Source organism: Oryzias latipes, chromosome 4, assembly GCF_053564925.1.
Source record: "Oryzias latipes strain Hd-rR chromosome 4, Olatipes_Hd-rR_3.1".
Classification (NCBI taxonomy): Eukaryota; Metazoa; Chordata; class Actinopteri; order Beloniformes; family Adrianichthyidae; genus Oryzias; species Oryzias latipes.
In genome coordinates this window covers 12,057,592-12,077,208 of record NC_136240.1, presented here as the reverse complement: position 1 = coordinate 12,077,208, position 19,617 = coordinate 12,057,592, and the positions used below count along the sequence as shown (strand labels likewise).

At 40.8% G+C, this 19,617-nt stretch overlaps 1 protein-coding gene across 46 annotated transcripts in view; it reads left to right on the top strand.

Annotated features, from left to right (window-relative positions):
- adgrl2a (adhesion G protein-coupled receptor L2a) overlaps positions 1 to 19,617 on the top strand; it is a 264,519-nt gene that overhangs the window by 141,394 nt on the left and 103,508 nt on the right. For 22 of the 46 annotated variants that reach the window (XM_023954175.2, XM_078945820.1, XM_078945817.1 and 19 more), the window contains exon 1: positions 16,241 to 17,135. The exons of 7 other annotated variants lie outside the window; for them this stretch is intronic. The gene's annotated coding sequence lies outside the window, so the exon portion shown is untranslated. Of the gene's footprint in view, positions 1 to 16,240; positions 17,136 to 19,617 lie in introns of those variants that run through there. 17 more of the 46 variants (XM_078945835.1, XM_078945831.1, XM_078945812.1 and 14 more) reach the window with 1 other exon arrangement.

Below are 19,617 nucleotides of genomic sequence, written 5' to 3'. Positions count from 1 at the left end.
TGTCACGAAGTCGCAAAAGCTGCGCTACATTTAGGATCGATTGTGATTTATTAAGGCAAAAATCCGTAGGATGTGCGTGCGCACGGTTTTATAAATCCGAATATTTCTGTGCGTACGCACGTCCTATGTTTCATCCGTACGCCACTTCTGACGCAAATCCTACGCAAAGTTTAATAAATGAGGCCCCTGCTGATGAATAGGTGGACAATGTGCCACGAACAGGTAGCTATGAAAAATTGCTCTTATTATGCCTGAAGACAATCTGACATCTCAGAAATTCAAAATGGAAAAATTAATTGAAAGCTTTTCTGACAGTTTTTTATCTCCTTGGTGGAGATAACAAAAGAATCTACACATTTTAAGGTTTTGCTTTGATTTATTAAAGAAAATATAAAAACTTTTAGCAGCTGTATGTTGACAAATGCAATGTTTTGCTACTAAACCTATTTACCCCGAGAATTGGGTTTCCTTTGAACATGTGATGCACAAAAACTAAAAGGAGATTCAAGAATAATTAAAATAGCATCGGGAGTTTCATTGTCAATCGTGTTCAATTTTTTGAGGGTTGGGACGAAAAACCTTCAGAAAAACTTAAAGAATATGTCACATTAGTTGATAAGGGTTACAAATAATGCAGATAAAAGTGTGTACTATTTAACCATGTAAAAGAGCAGATAGAATGTTAAAAAACATTTTTTTTTACAAATTCACACATCAATTCCTTCAGACACACTCAAAGAACATAAAGTATAATTATAATAGCTCTAGAAGAATCTTAAAGACCCACTCTGATCATCCTTTGATCTATTCTAAAAGCATTCACAGTGGTCTTTCAATTATGATGATGCTGTTTTTAGCCAATAACAACAACAACCTGTGTCTCTTTCCAGGACTTGGTTTCTGCAGAGCGTCAGGAGTTCATTAGAGAGCGTCTCAGAGTTGTGGGTGGGTCTGTTGGCACGTAGCAACCACGCCCCTCTTCCCCTCCCCGTTGCTAAGAGTTCCAAGCAGGGAGCCTGTGGCTCGCCTAGTGTATTTCCTTTTTTTTACAAATAGACTCTTTTTCAAACAGCATTTTTTTCTTCTGCTCCTTAGGTAAGCTGTATGTTTTAAGTACACTACAAACACAATGTTCATATTTAACATGTTTTCTGCCTTTTTAAGCAGTAGAAGTAGGAATGATGGAGGAATTTTATTCACTGCTCTAATGACTCTTTACTATAGTTTGGGTAAAACATCCTTCTGCCTTTCCCTTCTTCAAAACTCAAATGTCATCATCCAGTCAGTGATGTTTTGTGTTTGATGTTTGCCTTTCTTTTTGTTGGTTTCTTACTTTGTTTCATTTTGTTACATTTTTTTTAGTTCTGGGAATTATTTTGCTTTCTGTATTTTTTTTTAATGTTTTGGTAACTAAAATTTTGCTTTTTAAAATGTAGTTTTTGTTATTTATTTTTTTGTTATTTAAATGATCATTGTGATCTTTCATATGTTTTTGCATTTAGTGATGTGTTGAAGTGATTTGCACTTCGAGGCCACTGTACTTAGGCAAACTGACACACAATAAAATGTAATGTATTCCAGTCTTAACAGCTTTGCATATCAAAATCAAAATAAGTCCTTGTAAGTCCCATTTGATACGAACTTTATTTCTAGGAAATTCTGTTCTTTTTTTAAGAACTTTTGCAAATGAGAAGACAATTACAATGATGTACATAGAAAATAGTTGTTTTACTGACCACTGCCAAGTTAAACTTGTCAAAGGATGGCATTTGATTCTCTGGGTTTAACTACTGTTAATATCTATGTTGCAGTCAAAATTAACCATTTCCTATCTTTGTTAAGCTGTAATTAAAACTAAGCTAAAGTGTACTTTAACCTCATTTTCTCCAGAAAAAAAGACTAAAAGGAAACATCTAAGGCATGATGAGTGGTGGATAAGACCACTAAAAACAATACTTAAAAAAGGTCACTTTTTACCAGGATGCAACATCAATCAAGAGAAGTACATGCAAAGCACTGTATCAAAACTTTTTATTTATCTATCCAACTTGATGACTAAACGTTGCCTTGAAAGCTAAAAGACAAATGGTGAAGAGGAGACATCTTCCATCACTACTTAAAGATGAGTTTTTTTGCATATTCGCTCCACAGAGGCTATGAGGCCATAACCTTACCGCCAAACCCCAACCCTCTCAGCTATTTGACTTTCTTAAGTACAAATAATGAGTTTGATCCTTTGAAAGGGAGCAACAGTAGGTGGAAACAGTTTTGGAAAAATTCTTTTCTGCAGAGGTTGTGCCCCCGTGTGCAAAGCAAGGAGGGGATGTATGACTATCATTGAGGTCAAGCAGGACAGAAACAACAATATTTCTCACTTTGACATTTCCATACACAAAGCTTTATGCAGCTGGCCCTCAAACAGATTGACACATACTTCGATGTACACATGAATACAGACTAATAGCACACACTCAGCCAGTGGTGATGGCTTGGAGGATTGAAATATGCTTGGGAGCCTGTACAGGGATTAGCAGCTCATTTCAGTGGCTGCACAGTTGGCATGCACAGTCTCCCAGAAGAGGCAAACAGCTGTTTGCGAGTGTTTAACTGCATGCCTGTGTGTGTGCGTGTGTGTTTGTGTGTGTGTGTTATTCGAGTTTGTGAGAGGAGTCTAGAGAGTCTGCAGAAGGGAGCACGGGCTTATCAGACACCAAGAGGCAAATTTGAGATGGTCCAATATCAGCTTAAACAATACACACCACTGCACTTAACAGAAACGGCAGCTGAATCTCACCTCTCAGGAGATGCCTTATCATATTGTCCCTCACTTTGCATAAACTACAAGTTTGTGAGGATTTAGAAAAGCTTCAGCATGTGACGAAGCATGAAGGCCTGTTTTAGAGAGGATTTAGGACGATTAAAAAAATGGACCCTTAGAGATCCAACTTAATTTTTAAAGTAAGTTCCAGCTAATTCAAAGAGATAAACACAAACAAGGATTTACTGAAGCAGTCAGACACACAAGGCCCGGGCTCTGCTGCGATAATTACGTATGAAACAACAGCGTTTAATGACATTTTCAACAAACTATTTTGACTTGTGGGGATATGATCCAGATGGACTTTATTATGAAGGAGGTCTTTGAGTGACAAGAGGTCATGTGAAGATGTGCAGTCTGATCTCACAAACCTTGGCTTAAAAAAAAGAAACCCGAGGTACTTGCAGACACCTACAGTAAACACATATAAATATTTAAGTGGACTTCAGATCCTCTGTCATATGGAAACTCAGTTTTATTGTCCATGGCCTCAGAGGTGAGAAGGTGTGAATTCTCAGATGTTATGACCTGCTCTTAAGCCCCCTGGCCCTTCCTGTGCTTCACTTTCCATGTTTGTCTAGCCTCTTTTGCAGTGTTTTCATCCCGTGTCTCATCTTTTTGCAATATACACAGATGAGATTTGCAGTACATTAACCTTATGCTTTGACTTAGATGTGTGTTTTCAGCTGTTATTGTTGCCAGAAGTCTAAAAGCAGCTACTTTGTTGCTTCAGGTTAAAATTTCCTGGATTACTGGTGGGCCGGATTCTGAAATCCTAAAACATCAACTGGCAGCTCCAAAGCAAACACTGCCAACCTCAGGTCGGAAAGGAATAACGAAACAAAGAATATATCCCTGCATCGCTTGTCCAAAAAAAACCACTGGCGGTGTAATATAGAATGGCATGAATCAGAGACTTATTTCCCATGCTCTCAATGATTTTTTTTTTTTTTTACAAAAGTTAGAAAGAGTAGAGGGAAAAAAATCCTCACCAACTGATGTCACAGACTCTAATTTTACAGACAAAGGAAGCTTCCAACAGTGTACTATCCACTCTATTGTGTCAGGCACCATGACCTGTTGAGCCATTTACATGAAAAATGGGACTGGTGGTGAGCCTGGGCTCCATCTCACAGTAAGATGTCTCTCTAATCCAATCAATTGCAATAGTGTAGGCATTACAGTACCAAAGCTGCAGCAGTAGGGGACTTTTTTGTTGGGAAAGGGATGGTTATCATTTTAGGACCTCCATACCAGACAAGGGTCACTTGCTTTGCTTTTCTGGTTTCCTCTTACTGTGATGACATGCGTGGCATTTTGAACCTTTTTCATATAACTAGATTGAGCAAATGGTGTGAGGAACTAAAAACAATCATCATTTGCACTCTTGAACCTTTAGTATAAACATACTGACTCAATGAAACTAAAGTATTTTCCTCAAAGGCAAGTCCCAATAATCTGGACCTATAGATTATATCTCCTGTTTGTTTAGACACAGAGACAAGAAAACTTAAAAGTTTGTTTAATTCTTAGCCTAGTGTAAAGCACGAATGGCCCCACCCGCCCCCTCACTCTATTACACAGCCTTAACGGAGGCTCTAATGCTGGGGTGCTGGGAATGTTTGAGACGAGTGCTGCTCTCATTGTTCCAAACACAACAGCTGGGACTTAATGAGACCATTCCAGTGTTCACCCTTTGCTCAAGTCTGAGCTGCTTCCACGGCTTCCTCCTTATTGACCACATGACCATTGTCGCCAAGGTATTCAGTGGGTCTTAATGGTAAGACACACAAGAATGCAGCAGTGGCTGTGCTTTAGCTGCCTCACAGAGATTGTGGGAAAGCTCCTAAAACCAATTCCAACAGCTTACTTTTACAGAGACAAACCAGTGACCCCCAGGTTCACCCTGTAATTTTGGAGGAACTGCCCACAAGAAAAAAAAAAAACTCACACAATGAGATTAATTTATGTAGATTTTTTTTTTTCATTTCAGCTCAGTTTTACCTCCAAAAAGTCCCACTCCAATCATCTTTTGATCTATTTTCAATGCATTCCCAGTGGTCTTTTATTATGATTATGCCGCTTTTAGCCTATATGAAATAAACCTGTGTCGTTTTAGGACATAGTTTCTGCACAGTGACAGTAGTTCAATAGAAATTCACCTCTGAGTTCTGGACGGAACTGTAGGCCTACCAACATGTCCAGTCATCACTTTGTTTGCACTCTCTCCCTCTAGCTTACAGTCTCCCACAGCCAGTGCTGGGTAAATTACTTCAAAAAAGTAAATGATTACTTTACTCACAGTGGTGGACAAAATTGTTGGTACCCTTCAGTGAAAGAAAGAAAGTCCACAATGCTCAGTGAAATGACTTGAAACGTTCAAAAGTAACAATAAATTAAAATTGATTGAAAATTAAATGATCAAAATCAGCCATTACTTTTGAGGCTTTTCTCTGTTCTTTGTCCACCACTACAATGTCTGGTTGGTTCGCCATTACCATCCTATCAGTCTGGATCTGGAAGTTCCACAGGATCTTTGCCCTCTCATTCTCTACCACCTTCGCAGGTTTTTCCCATTTTGACCTTGGGGTTTCCAGTTCATATTCTGCACACATGTTCCTGTATATTAGTCCAGCCACTTGATTATGGTGTTCTATGTATGCTCTACATGCCAGCATCTTACACCCTGCAGTTATGTGCTGGATTGTTTCAGGCACATCTTTGCACAGCCTACACCTTGGGTCTTGTCTGGTGTGGTAGATCTGAGCCTCTATGGCTCTGGTGCTCAGGGCTTGTTCCTGAGCTGCCAGGATGAGTGCTTCAGTGCTGTCCTATAGGCCAGCCCTTTCTAGCCATTGGTAGGACTTCTTGATATCAGCCACTTCAGTTATGGTCCGGTGGTACATCCCATGCATGGGTTTGTCCCCCCATGACGATCTGTCCTCCAGCACTGTATCCTCTGCTCTCCATTGCCTGAGACATTCACTGAGCACACTGTCAGTTGGGGCCTTGAGCTTGATGTACTCATGCATCTTGGAGGTTTCATCCTGGCTAGTGGCTTCCACGCTCACTAGGCCTCGGCTTCCTTTCTAGCGGCTAGCATACAGTCCCAGGGTGCTGGATTTGGGATAGAACCTTCTATGCATGGTGAGGAGCTTTCATGTCTTAACATCCGTGGTCTGTATCTCTTCCTTTGGCCATCTTATTATTCCTGCAGGGTATCTGATAACTGGCAGTGCGTAGCTGTTTATTGCCCGGGTCCTATTCTTGTCATTTAGCTGGCTTCTCAGGACTTGCCTTACTCGTTGGAGGTTTTTAGCTGTTGCAGCTTTCCTTGTTGCCTGCTCCAGGTTGCCATTTGCCTGCGGAATTCCAAGGTACTTGTAACTGTCCTCAATGTCTGCTATTGTTCCTTATGGGACTGAGACCCCTCCTGTGTGGATTACCTTGCCTCTCTTTGTCACCATCCGGCTTTATTTCTCGAGCCGGAATGACATCCCAATGTCAGCACTGTAGATCCTGGTGGTGTGGATCAGGGAGTCAATGTCACGCTCGCTCTTGGCATATAGCTTGATGTCATCCATGTAGAGGAAGTGACTGATGTTGGCCCCATTTCTGAGTCGGTATCCATAGCCAGTCTTGTTGATTATTTGGCTGAGGGGGTTCAGACCTATGCAGAACAGCAGTGGGGACAGAGCATCAACTTGGTATATCCCACATTTGATGGACACTTGTGCAAGTGGCTTCCCATTGGCTTCAAGGGTGGTTTTCCACAGCTTCATCAAATTTCCTATGAAGGCTCTTAGGCTGCATTTACACTGAAGGTCTTGATGCTCAAAACCGATTTTCTGACTATATCCGATTTTTTTGACGACCCGCTTACATCATCTTTTAAAAGTGACCCGTATCCGATCTTTGCATTTACACTATACAATGCTAAAACTATCAAACGTAGACGTTCTGAGGACTACGTAACGTAGCAGCATTTCCGCCTTCCGCGGACCTGAGCACTGACCGCACGGATTTAAAAAATGATGTGCGAGCAGGCCCCTTCCTTAATAATAATCATAACAGTAATAAAAGAACATGTAGAAGATGCGTGTTGGTCCAAACGGCAAACATTTAGCATGGCGAAACCCTCCCCTTTGTGTTCTGTTTCTTTTGTGTGACTGTGGTTGTCATGGAGGCAACGCAGCGACGGAAGGAGGCGTTGCCTTGAGTGCTCCTGGATGAGGCAGGAGAGGGGATGCGCGGGAGAGGAAAAAGGAGGGCTGCTCGGCCGGCTTATGTGCTCTCTCTGAGTTTTGAATGAGGAAGTGTTTGTAGATGTTGTGCTGTACTAACAGTTTGATCCAAGCAAAGTAATAAATGGCTTCTAGCCTGTTTCAGAGCAACGGTGTCCCGCTTGATTAGTTACTGTTTGCGTCCCGACCAGGACCGGACCGGAAATAACAGCGGTTTCCGACTACAGTCTGAAGCCCGAGGCTGAAAGGTAACACACTGATGGGGCTCCAGCTGTCCTCGAACAGCAAAATCAGCGCACAAAAGCACCTTAATAAGTCATGTGATCTCAGTTGGTGGTGTCCTGAGTTGACGTCACTGACGTACGACTCGCATTTACTGGGGAACATCCGATTTGTCTGCTTACATGGCACACGCAAATGCACGTATCTGATTCATATCCAATTTATTTCCACATATGAATGAGGCCTGTATCCGATCTGAGAAAATCGGAATCCGTGCGCTTTTTTCCTGCTTACACTTACCGGTCATATCCGATCTGTGCCACATGAGAGGAAAAAATCGGAATTGGGTCACTTGAACAATGCAGTGTAAATGCGGCCTTAGAGTCCTGTTGATGTTGTACAGCTCCAAGCATTCAATGATCCACGTGTGTGGCATTGAGTCATAGGCTTTCTTGTAATCAATCCAGGCTGTGCACAGGTTGGTGTTTCGTGACTTGCAGTCTTGAGCGACTGCTCTGTCAACCAGGAGTTGGTGTTTGGCTCCTCTGGAGTCTCTACCAATGCCCATCTGTGTGTTGCTCATGGATTGATCCATGTGCCTATTTATCTTTGTTGCAATAATGCCTGACATGAACTTCCATGTTGTGGAGAGACAGGTTATTGGCCGGTAGTTGGATGGGACTGCACCTTTTGAGGGATCCTTCTGGATCAGGATCGTTCGCCCTTCCGTTAGCCATTCAGGGTGAGTCCCATCTCTTAGCAGCTGGTTCATTTGTGCTGCCAGGCGCTCGTGGAGTGCGGTGAATTTATTTAGCCAGTAGCCATGTATCATGTCAGGGCCCAGTGCTGTCCAGTTCTTCATACATACATACATATATATATATATATATATATATATATATATATATATATATATATATATACATATACACATTTTCCTACTTGGAAGGAAGATGACTCGATCTCTGAGGCACCGCTTTTCGCTCCTTGTGGGTGCCGCCCATTTCATCCAAATTTTTCCAAAGATGGAAATGCATCTTGTGCATATAAAATCAAAGTGTTTTTGCCGATCACCGCTAGCTCCACGGAGAAAGTGGGTGTTTGTGTTAGCCTGAGGGCGGTGCTGGCAGCGCTGACTCTTCCACATTGTTATGTCACAATGTGAGGAGCCAGCTGTTTTTGTGGATTGGTGCTCAGAGAGCAGTGTTTTAGAGAAATGCTCAGAAATGCATGAATGGAGCAAAATACTGCTTTGGGATTGTTCTTCGTCAGGCAATAACATTAAAATACACTTAAAAGCTCAAAAGAATGACTTTTCATGATATAGGCCTTTTAGTTTCTTTGTAAATGTCCTCCATCATTAGAAAGATGCTACAAGAACATGTTAAAAACCCCAAAAACACAGTTTTCATTGGAGTGGGACTTGATGCTGAATTAAGTATCAAGTGTGAAATCAAATATCAAGGTTTATTCCTTTCGTGTTTCTTCAGCAGAAACACACTCATAGACTCGGTGATGTGTGGCTCAGTGTTGAGCCAAAAGCACCGGAGTGTTGTTTAAAGTTTTCTGAACTTTGTGGCTTTTCAATGCACAAAACTGCAAATCCACCAGATCAGATGTAATGTGGTGCAACTCTGCAGCCTGGCAAGGGACACTGGGATGTTGCCATAGCTATTGAGATGAAATACACAAGTACTTTTTTAATTAAATTCAGCTTCTTTTGTAGATTTGGATGAACACAGTTACAACAATAGGGGGTCATGGTAGTGAAAGTCTGTGATGAGACACTTCTTGTGCAGCCACGTGAGTAAATTCATTTTATTTTCACAGTGAAGCGATTTGACTCAAACTGCTGGAAACGAGCTTTTGCTTGTTTTTTTTTTTTTTTTTTAATGAATTCATGGCCATGTGGCGATGTAGGCTCATAACAGGATTGTAACTCAGCCTTACACGACTATAAACCCTTCTTACTGTCTTTTATTCAGCATTTTGACTTCGGCAGTTGCGTTACGGGGCTAATCGTGACGGGTGGTTGGTAGAAGTTTATCCTTGAGGAGAAAAGGAGGGCCTGTCAGCTTGCTGCATATGCATACAAAGTGGTTTGCTATTTTCTTTGGGACTACAAAAACAAGACTTTATTAAGAGTCAGGAGTGCAGATGATGCTAAAGAACCTGGAGTCACACACCCTTAACCTCGGGAATCACACAGCATGAAGCTGTTATTTGAGTCAGGTACAATTATCACGGCATGCCTGCGTTCTTAGTGAAAGCTGTCAGCTCTATGATTTGATTTACCTGTGTTGTTAAGTAATTAAAAAGGAGAAGGCTTGAATATAAAAAAGTACATGACAGAAATAGGTTCCCTGTTTTTTTTTAAGGAACTGCCTTCGTGAAAGATGCAGCTTCAAATCTTGTACGTTTATTAATCAGAGATGCTTTAATTGCTTGCATGCTGTAAAAGCAGCATTAAAAGTCCTTTTTTGCTCCTTTTGTTTTATACAGTCATCATCAGAACTCCCTCTGCTAAGTAATTCCGGTCATGTGTCGTCCATACACTCTTTGAATTAGTTGGAGCAAAAGTCACGCCGTTTGACCCTGGACATGAACCACCGGGAAAAGGGGCTTGTTGAAAACCAAATGAGCCAAATTGATGATAACCTTTCGCCCCTGAGGTTCTTTTGAGGAGTTTTTTCCTTCTCTCGCCTCCTGCTTGTCTCTTGGACATGCTGTGCAAAGTGAATGACATGATATTAAAGCACTTCCTCATCAAGATTGAAAGGCATACATTCATTTTTGCCTGCAAGCAGTCAATTATTTGACAAGTATACATAATGAACAATGCAAGACTAGTCAGAATTTAATCAAAAAGGCAGAGATAGGGGCCCATTGCAGATGGGAAATGATTAACACAGTTAATCAGACATCCCAGTGTTAGGTTAAACATGCAGCGAGACTATCCCATCATTTGAAATATAGATGGGATTCACTGCACATTTCAATTTTTCTATTGCCTTTTGCCAGTGGAATATTTGCTGCTCTTGTCATGTTGACCCCTGTTTGTTCTGCTCTATTCACACACATTGGACACACACACATTGGGGAATGCTTATTTACTCTTTGCTTGTTGAAAAAATCATGAATGCAATGTCCAAATTTGTTCTGTTTTCTTTAATCTTAATATAGTATGTAGTTATCGATTATAGGAGTGCATACCCATTTGTGCATAATGTCTGGCGTTGTTCAAAAACCCTGGCTATATTTTTAAAGAGAACATGCAAACTGATTTTTTTTTTCACTGCAAAAAAGAGTTGGCTCCTGAAGGATCTTTAGGAAAAGCCAGTCATTTAATGTAGACAAAGCTGAGGTTGTCTGTTTCCGCTTTCAAACGCTTCCACCCTGACCCTTAAAGAGAAAACTCTTCCTCCTCTGCACTCAGCCATTTCATTTGCAAACTTAAAGAAATTTTTTTTTTTTTCTACGGGCCTGATTTTTGAGGAAACAAAATAAAGCCAATTCCCTTCTACTATTTTGGTCTCCTTTCAGCAAAGGTGTTTTCTATAGGGATAAGTGTGCATCTATTTTTTTAGATATAAATGGGAGGAAAATTGGTCTTTAAATGTGTGTCAATGTGGCAGTTCTAGATTACTTTTAGATATCAGAAGACCCTTTTCTCTTTCTATTCCCTCAAAGACATTTATTTACAGATACAAATTCTGATCAGCTGCTGTTATCAGACTCCTTTTCCCCCTCTTTATATGCAAAGTTATCGTTCTTTTCTTCATTCAAAGTTACTTTTTTATACTACAATTTTGTGTTAAAGCAGTAAACTTTACTATTTTAAAAGCACTTAAGCAAACATTTGGGCAACATTTAATGACTGTCAAAGTGAGTGGCTTAAACATTAGTGAAATTCCAGGAAAACTCCAGGAGATCCTGGAAGTTTGACACAAAAGGCTAAAAATACAAATGCACGGGTCTTTTTTTTTTCTTTTTTAACTTTTTATTACAGTTTTTTTTGTTGCGTTCTGGTTCACACAAATTCAAAGTTTTTCTTGTGTGCCTTCTAATTTATAAAATCCCAATTTAAAGTTTAAATTAGTTGTTCATTTTTGGCAGACTTCACGTGAATGCAAGAATTAAAGTTTTAGCTATTTCCACAAAGAGCTTTTTATTTTGCAAATTTGAAAGAAAACGTTAAACAACAATTACTGCTCCTTACATGTACCATGCAGGAGAAATTAACCATGATTTCAAAGTGTCTCTTGAAAATCTGGGACAGAACAATTTAGCTCATTGTCCTCAGAAATGAGAGTTTCCCCTCCTTTCCCTTGTCTTTTCACCCATTGGATTCACGAAGAACAAACCACTAATCAAGCCAACTATTTGACTGGCTTGCTAGGATTTCATTTGGACTAATTTGGCTTAATAGGCAGCCATGTCAAATTATTGTGAATGGGTGTCGCCCCAGACTTATCAAAGAATTTGCATTAAAGGAAGTGCTTTTGTTTCTGGCTGGATTTACATACAACCTTGCACATTTGCAAAATGTCTGTGTTTCCTGAAGTGTGTAGCTTGAAACACACCTCCAGAAAGCAATCAGCTTTCAAGAGCAATTTAGTTGGTAATATAGGCAAGTTTTGTCAAACAAAAAAAACCTTCTGTAATAGTTGTTGACTTGGTAATAAGTTTAAGCATCTACAGACAGAGCCAGCATAAATTTGGCCTTTTTTAATGCTTTGGTGAGCACCCTCTGTATTTAGAACTGTAATGTTTTATGGAAATAAGCTATATGTGCTTAAAACTTATAATTGTGTTCCTTTATATGAGCACAAAGCAGTTACTTTTAAATTAGCAGAATTAATCTGAATTGAAGAGAGGTATGTCTGTCTACAATGATGAATGCCTAAGTAATATTTTGCTTCAATTAAAATTTCAACCAATTATTATAAAAGATTATTGACCTCTGAAGGGACTGATGAGGTCACATGTTTTCTTCTGTCTTTGTGGCGCAGTATTCATCTTCATTAACGAGAACAATTGTACGCATTTTCTGCTCATGCTGGAGGGCATTACGGCCAACAGATTATCCTGTGCAGAGTTAATAAAGTTTATTTTTATTATGGTCTTTTTCACGTATAGCACTGTCTTTTCTAAGGCTGACTTTCTCTTCATTATCTAGGGTTTCCTCCCTGAATATTGTGAAGTTTTAAGCTGGCAAATCAGGTGTGCACAGCAACAGCAAGATTTAAGGGAACCAAATATTGTCAAACGGAAGAATCCATTTAGTAATTTCTTACATAAATAAAACTCTATTTAAAACAAAATAAAATTTGTTTTAGAAAAATACAGACATTTCCCCTAATAAATCACACTAAATCAGTTTGAAGCCTCTAATTGTTAGACGTGTTGGCTTTCAGATGTGTAACATTCAGGAATAATGTGTTTTCCTGTCGTCTGAGTCATTTGAAAGTTTACTGAGCACACACGGGGTTCACGGTGCAAAATACCAAAGCTTTTGTTTAAAAAATATGTCCACATTTGCACAACACAGAAAGTACCGCACGGCGAAGTGAAGCAAATTGGAAGTGCTGGAACTCCGCTGAACCGTATTACTCGTGACCATATATCATTTTTTATAGGTCACAAGTGACGCACATCTGTTTCCACTTGGCCAAGTCTCCGTATAAAACATTTGAATAGAAATTGTTCACCTATATATGTTGCTCCCCTGTGCTTATTTAAACCAACATGTAACTCATACATCAAACCTCAAAAAGAGTCGGAGCTATTTTGTACATGAAGGAATATTTCTGATCAAAGAAAACATTGAAGGGGTGCTAAAATTCTTTAATATTTGCAACATGACACGGTTTGTTTTGAAATGATTTGTTTATGTAGTGTGGCCCCTTAAAAGTCAACTTATTTGACAGTTGTGCAAACCAGACCTCGGTATGTCCACACTGGACCTCCCTTTTAACTCAAAGCCCCTCATGTGTTTGACTTCTTTTTAATTGCTTCCTGTCTGCTCGCTCAATTATAACTTCGGCTCGTTAAGGGGGACCAACCATAGCAGTCCTTGCAGAACAGACAGAGGGATTCAGAATCTGAAATTTGAGCGGAATGATGGGATTCTCCGGTGGAACTTCATCATATTTCTGTTGCTAGGTTTCATCACAAACATGTCGACGCATGTCGGTCATTTCCTCATTGAATTGGTTGCTGATCTAATACTAATTCAATATGTACCCAAACACTTAAATCCTGATCAATTACAGAATGTAAAGTTGCTTTCCATGGGACATAAATAATCAGTGTCTTGTTTAACGGTTGCAGAAACTAGGCAGCTCCATGAAGTGCTGCAATAGTGAAGCCAAAACTTCTAGCTGCATGGTTGCCCATGGCTATATAAATATTAAGCAAGCCTCCACTGTGCAGGAAAGCCCTCTTTGATTACGAGGCCGCTCCAAGAGCTCCATATCCAAGGAGACCATGATAGCTGGCTCCACAAAGTTGATGGAAAAATACTGAGAGCTGGGAGGACTCTCACTTGATTTGGGACTGGTTCATGCAAATGAACTGAAAGGGACACATCATATTCCACATGATTAAGTTTCACTTTGAACTTTTTATGGATGGAGGAAATGTGACAAGTAAATAGAAAGGGGATCAGACTTATCTTTATCTCCTTTATCTCCACTCTGAATAAAATCTAGGGTCTGTAGGTTCACAGTAGAAAAAATTAATAATTTGGTCATGTCAGGAAAATAAGGGTCTGTCATAAGTATTAATTTTGAGTCAGCTATTGACTGGTATTCCAATAGAATCAAAGTATTCACTTAGCGGTGTTCTGGTAGCTCTCTGAGGACTTCAAGAGCCACTCCAATGTAAATCACGTTTTTGGTGTTTTAACATGTTCTTGTGGCATTTTTCTTATGAAGGAGGACATATAGAGACTATAAGCTTAATGTTGTGTTTCTGAATGTTTCTTTATTCAAATTGTTGTGAATCAGAAGCAGACAAAAAAAATTCAGTTTGAAAAAGCTTGTAGATGTGACGTAAAATCCACTATTGGCAGACTATAGTCTCCTTGCTCTGCTCCATTCTAATGCATCCACTTGCAGACAAAAAGATCCATGTACTTCTTTGTTTTCCACGTCCGGGCTGGAATGTGGCTCAAAACTGTACGGCTGGACAACTTTGGGTTGTGAGGGACTGTAAACAGAGAGTGAGTAAACAAAGGGATGATGGAGAGTGTTGGGAGGTTTACATGCCCACAACTCGGGGGGGGGGGGGGGGGGGGGGGGGGGTAACTACTGCCTCTCTGCAGAAACTCTGTCCTTAACAACAACAATCATAATCAAAAGACCACTAGGAACACTTTTAAAATATCAAAAGATCACTGGAGTCACACTTTAAGAGTTCAATCAGTTTTTTTGTGATGACATGGCCTGATCAGGTAAAAGAGAAAAAGACAACTTTTTAATTTTTTTTTTTTTTTTTTTACTGTGGGACATGTCAACCTCTGCAAAACAAAACACAAAATAATTAAGACGGTCCAACAGACTTTCTGACACAAAGGAGCGACTGAGCCTGAATGTTGCTTTCTTATTTGTGCTCTGAAGCATAACCTGGCCAATTCTTTGTTTGTTGTGAAGAAAAGGCACAGATTTGTCTGGGTCAGTCGCAGCCTTGTGACTGGTCATGTGTGCCTGAGATGTCAATCATGTGCAAATATTTTAGCAGACAACCCAGCAGTGTTGTTAGGAGAACAATCAAAGGTTAAGTGGGTGGATGGAAGCTGCATGAGATATAAGGCTGGTATATAAATGTATGGAAAATAAGAATATGCAGCAACAGTTTGAGTCCTGCACTTTGAATCGGACAAATAAGTAAACACATCTAATTAAGACGATCTCTGTCTTCACTTAATGTCAATCTCAGGAAACATATGCAAATGAATCTGTCCTAAAAGGCTGCAGAGGCTCCTGCAGCTGTGGAACTACATGTGTTTTGAGTCTCGCCTTATAAATAAACATTCCTCCAGATATGGATGCCTGTCACTGGGTGACCTTTTATTACATCTGTTTTCTCTTCTTTTGTCCCTTGCAAAAGGGGCTATATTATTATTTAAAATTATGCTTATGAAAACACAAAACTGCCTCTCTCCTGTGTTCACCTTCACCTGGCAAGCATGACTCAACCTCCCGTTTTCCCCGCCGAGGTTGAAAGACAGTTTCTATTGAAGCCATGTGTGTAGCCACATCCTGCTTGGAGAGAATTTCTTGACTTAATCATAACATGTTCCAACTGTTTGCAAAGGGAAGAGGCAAACATGCCGCATTTGTGGCCTTCGTGTTTTGGACATATCTGAATATTCTGATAATAAGACGGAGGCTTTGATATGAAAGGAAAATAAAAAATAATTCCTGAGGTCAATGAGAGACTGGTGACCTGATTGGGTTCCAGCTCCTCCCTCTTAGCCCCGACTGGGCATGACGGAGGTTGTATGAGCAGGATGGATGAATTTTTGAGGCCTTAATAAAAAAATAAAACCATCACAGAAACTCTTATTTGAAAAGGAAGGTCCATTAGAAGGAGATGAATGTGCATTATGTATACAGTGAATACATATCTTAAATAACATGGAGACAATGAGGAGGACACAGGTCAAAGTCTCTGCGACCTGACAAAACGCCCTTGATGCTCAAAAGAAACATGATTAAAAAGAAATAGCAAAAGGACCTTGAAGGGAAAATACGTTCACAAATCAGAAGACTTTCTGGGTTAAAATAACTGCTCGGCTTGAGACATCAGTAGCAGCTTTCACACTGACCGGTCTTATAAGCCGCAGAGCCACTTTGAGAGAGGATGGGAAGAAGAAGAAAAAAGGATGACTGGTCTTTACTGCCATGGTGCCTTTGAAGCTTGTATTACAGTAGAATGAGACCTATGTCAGTGGCTGAATGGACTGCGCTTGTTGGCTGTGACAGAGTGTCAGCCTCTCAACCCTAAAGGGAGAGCAGTACTGCATTTCAAAGCAGCAAAAAAGGCCAAAATAAGAGGGTAAATATTGATGCCATACTTTCTATATGTACACATGGCGTGGATGATCTTTAAAGTGGGAGCTCAGCTGAGCTTTGAGACACGATAACAAGTTGATGTGAATAGTGAGTCCCGACTCCGAGTCAGTGGATTTGGAGATCCGTGTCGGGTTTTGGTGGAGGCCCGCGCGCAGACTGCTCAAGCAGACGACAGCCCGCTCTCCTCTGCGCCGCACCAGCGCTGTTCGCTGGAAGCCCGCTCCGCGCTGCGTCCACCAAGACTCTCATCACTGTGTGCGGGATCTCTTCCAGAGGCGAGCCGCTGAAACTTGCCCACTCTCCACAGTCTGATTTAGAGGAGCAGCGTCTTCAAGTGTTCCGCACCTCCATTCAGTACAGACTGTTGTCCCTCTCAGCCACTCATTGTATTTCTTCCAATTTTTTTTTTTTTTTTGGTAAAAATTTCTTCTGCTCCCCGAGCTGTTTGTTTGCTTGTATGCACCTGGATTGACAGCACGGGAGCGCCGAGAGCAGATGAGCTCCGCAGAGGCGCACGAGCTGCTGATGAGTGCGTACTGAGCGCAGAGCAACACCTTGCTGCGTGCCATGGAAGTGTGTGTCCGGCGCGGGGGGACGCTCGGGCTGAGAGGGGGATCTGCCGCCTGAGAAGCTCTTTCGGTCCCACACAAGGGGAGCATGCCTCAGACCTGCAGGAGCTCTGCAGAGGAGTCCCCATCCGACTGTCATTTTTACTTTTCATTTTTGACTTCTTTTTTTTTTCTTCTCCACCTCAACTGATTTTCAAGAAAGGTAAGGGTTGGCTCCTTCTTTCCATCACCCGTCTGTTGTCTAAAAGTGTTTACTTTAAGTTTAAACAGGGATTTTTATTTCAAATATCATACTTATATATATTTTAAATCAACTTTTGTTTGCAACTTTTCTTTCAAATTCAAACAGATTATAATGACGTTGATTGAATCATCCAAAGAGGGGAAATAAACTAAACAACAACTTGTGATTTAAATCTGTGGGCGCGCAGCTGCCGTGCTCCACTGAAAGGAGGTTAATCAAAACGTAACCAGATGTGGATTGATTTGTTCAGCTGCCGAGCAGTCTGAAAGGAAAGTATCTCAAAGTGGGGGCGCAGTGCGCTCAAAGGTGAACCAAAACATGGAAAGCACCGTTTAATTGGAATTTATACCTCCAAAGTTGAGGAGGAGTTTGGACGGCGGTGCTGGTCACCGAAGGGGTTTAAATCCACTGATGGCTGTTGGTTTGAAAGGGGATTTAGCGATGCAGGGAAGCTGTGACCTGAGACGCGACGCCGGCGTGATTCTTCAGAGCCTTCGCAGGCTAATCCATTATAATTGGGGTTAGGCTATTTGAGCAGAAGAAAGAGAAAAAGAAAAAAAAGGAATCATTGAAACCCCGCTTCTAATTAGTTTTACTTGCAGATTGCCCGTGATGCAGCTGGACGCACGCGTGGTAAAGTGACGTAAATATCTATGAAAAAAATTCTGACAAAAAGAAAAAAGAAATCAAATAAACTTCCGCTCGAGGCAAACATAGTAAAATGAATTTTTAGATTTATTATTTATGTCGATTCTTGTCCAGCGTGCGATAAGAATAGGCAGCAAGCGCGCACATGCGGTGCGGTGCGTGCCTTCTTGCCAGCCAGTGATGCATGGGAGCCCGGAGCAGAGCAGCAATCATTAGTGATCGATCTGTGAATTGGGATAAATTTAGCTCCAGACCTCAAAAGCCTCCCGTTTTCCTCCACTTCTGTGTTTTCTGATCTCACAGAGGCGCAGTGGATCCTGCACTGATGGGTGCGCCTTTTCAAAGCGCCGGAAAACTGGTTTATTAACTTTTAAAGGCAGGGTTACAATCTCAGCGTAAGCTCCGACTTTTAGTTGTAGCTTTTCCTGCTCCAAACACATTTGAAAAGGACCTGGGTATGCATGGTTATGCTCAAAAACCCACCAAACAGCTGGTAGTCTTATTATATACTGGTTTAGATCTCCCATCACACAAATCAAATGTTTGATGGTTCAGTTCCACACAAAGATGAGCCACTTGGTTTTAGTTGAACTGGGTTTCTTATCAGAATGTATCAGGATGCGGAAGCTTTGCTTTTCATTTATTACGGAACTCAATTTTCATGTGTATGCCCCCCCCCCCAAAAAAAAAAAAAAGAAAAGATTTGTATTAATCTGAGTGTATATTCCAGCTGTTAGGAGGAGATGTATTAACATATCAAAGTGAGTGCCTGAATCTGTACACAAAAGGGGAAGTGGTATTTTTTAGAACTGGTTTTGGCTGAGAGACTTCAGATTGATTGAGTTGGCTGCTGAGAGTGACCCCCCCCCCCCCCTCCTCCTTACTGTCCTAATTTCTAATAGGTCCATAGGACATCTTTAATGGTTGCATTTGTTTGTCAAACTTTCTCGCAGCAAATAGCGGTACACTCTTTTGAAAATTATTACAATAAAAGCCAAAAACATTGGCAGCAAGGACAAGTACATCAAATTTGAATAAATGTGCGTTTTTATGAAAACAGAAGCCAAACTTTGATTTTGCTTCATTTGTTAGCATCTGGCACAGCACCCTATTTTCAGCCAATATAGCAGTTGAAAGGCGCGAACAGTCTCCATGCATGTGTTACTGCCTGATATCTTAAACTCGCCTTTATTAAGTCTTCTGGGTAGAAGAGACTCTTTTTCTCAGTGTCCAGTCCTGTTTTCACAGAGTTGCGTCTGGTTTCGAAAAACTGCAGCTGCTCTTGATCTTCCAGAGAACCAGATGCTTCCCTGGTTCTCCCACATCTCTGTTTGCAAATCGATAGAGCCCAGTTGCACGTCCGTATGGGCTTGAGACGGACAGCGCTTTATATTGCCCTCTTCTCAACTTTTTATATATTGCACCCGTGCAGAACTTGAGACTACAAATCCAGTTAATGTGATTGGGTCAGTAGGTAGAAACGCACAGAAATGTTTTGAGATGACAGACTTTTACCTCATTCTCTGCTCACAAAAGCAGCTGAGATTTCACTCGGCCTGTGAATATTTGACTCGTGCATGAAGCCGATTGTCATGGTCTTTCCAGATTAATTATAACAACAAGCCAGGCAGCTCAGGCCGGCTTTATTAAGGTAATTTGTTATTGATTAAATTCAACATGAGCTCAAACATACTGACCAGATGCAAGATTTGCTCACTTCATTTTTTGTGTCACTTCCTCTTTTTTGCACGCGTGCATTCAATCCTCCTGTTTGTGTAAGTCAATGTGGATA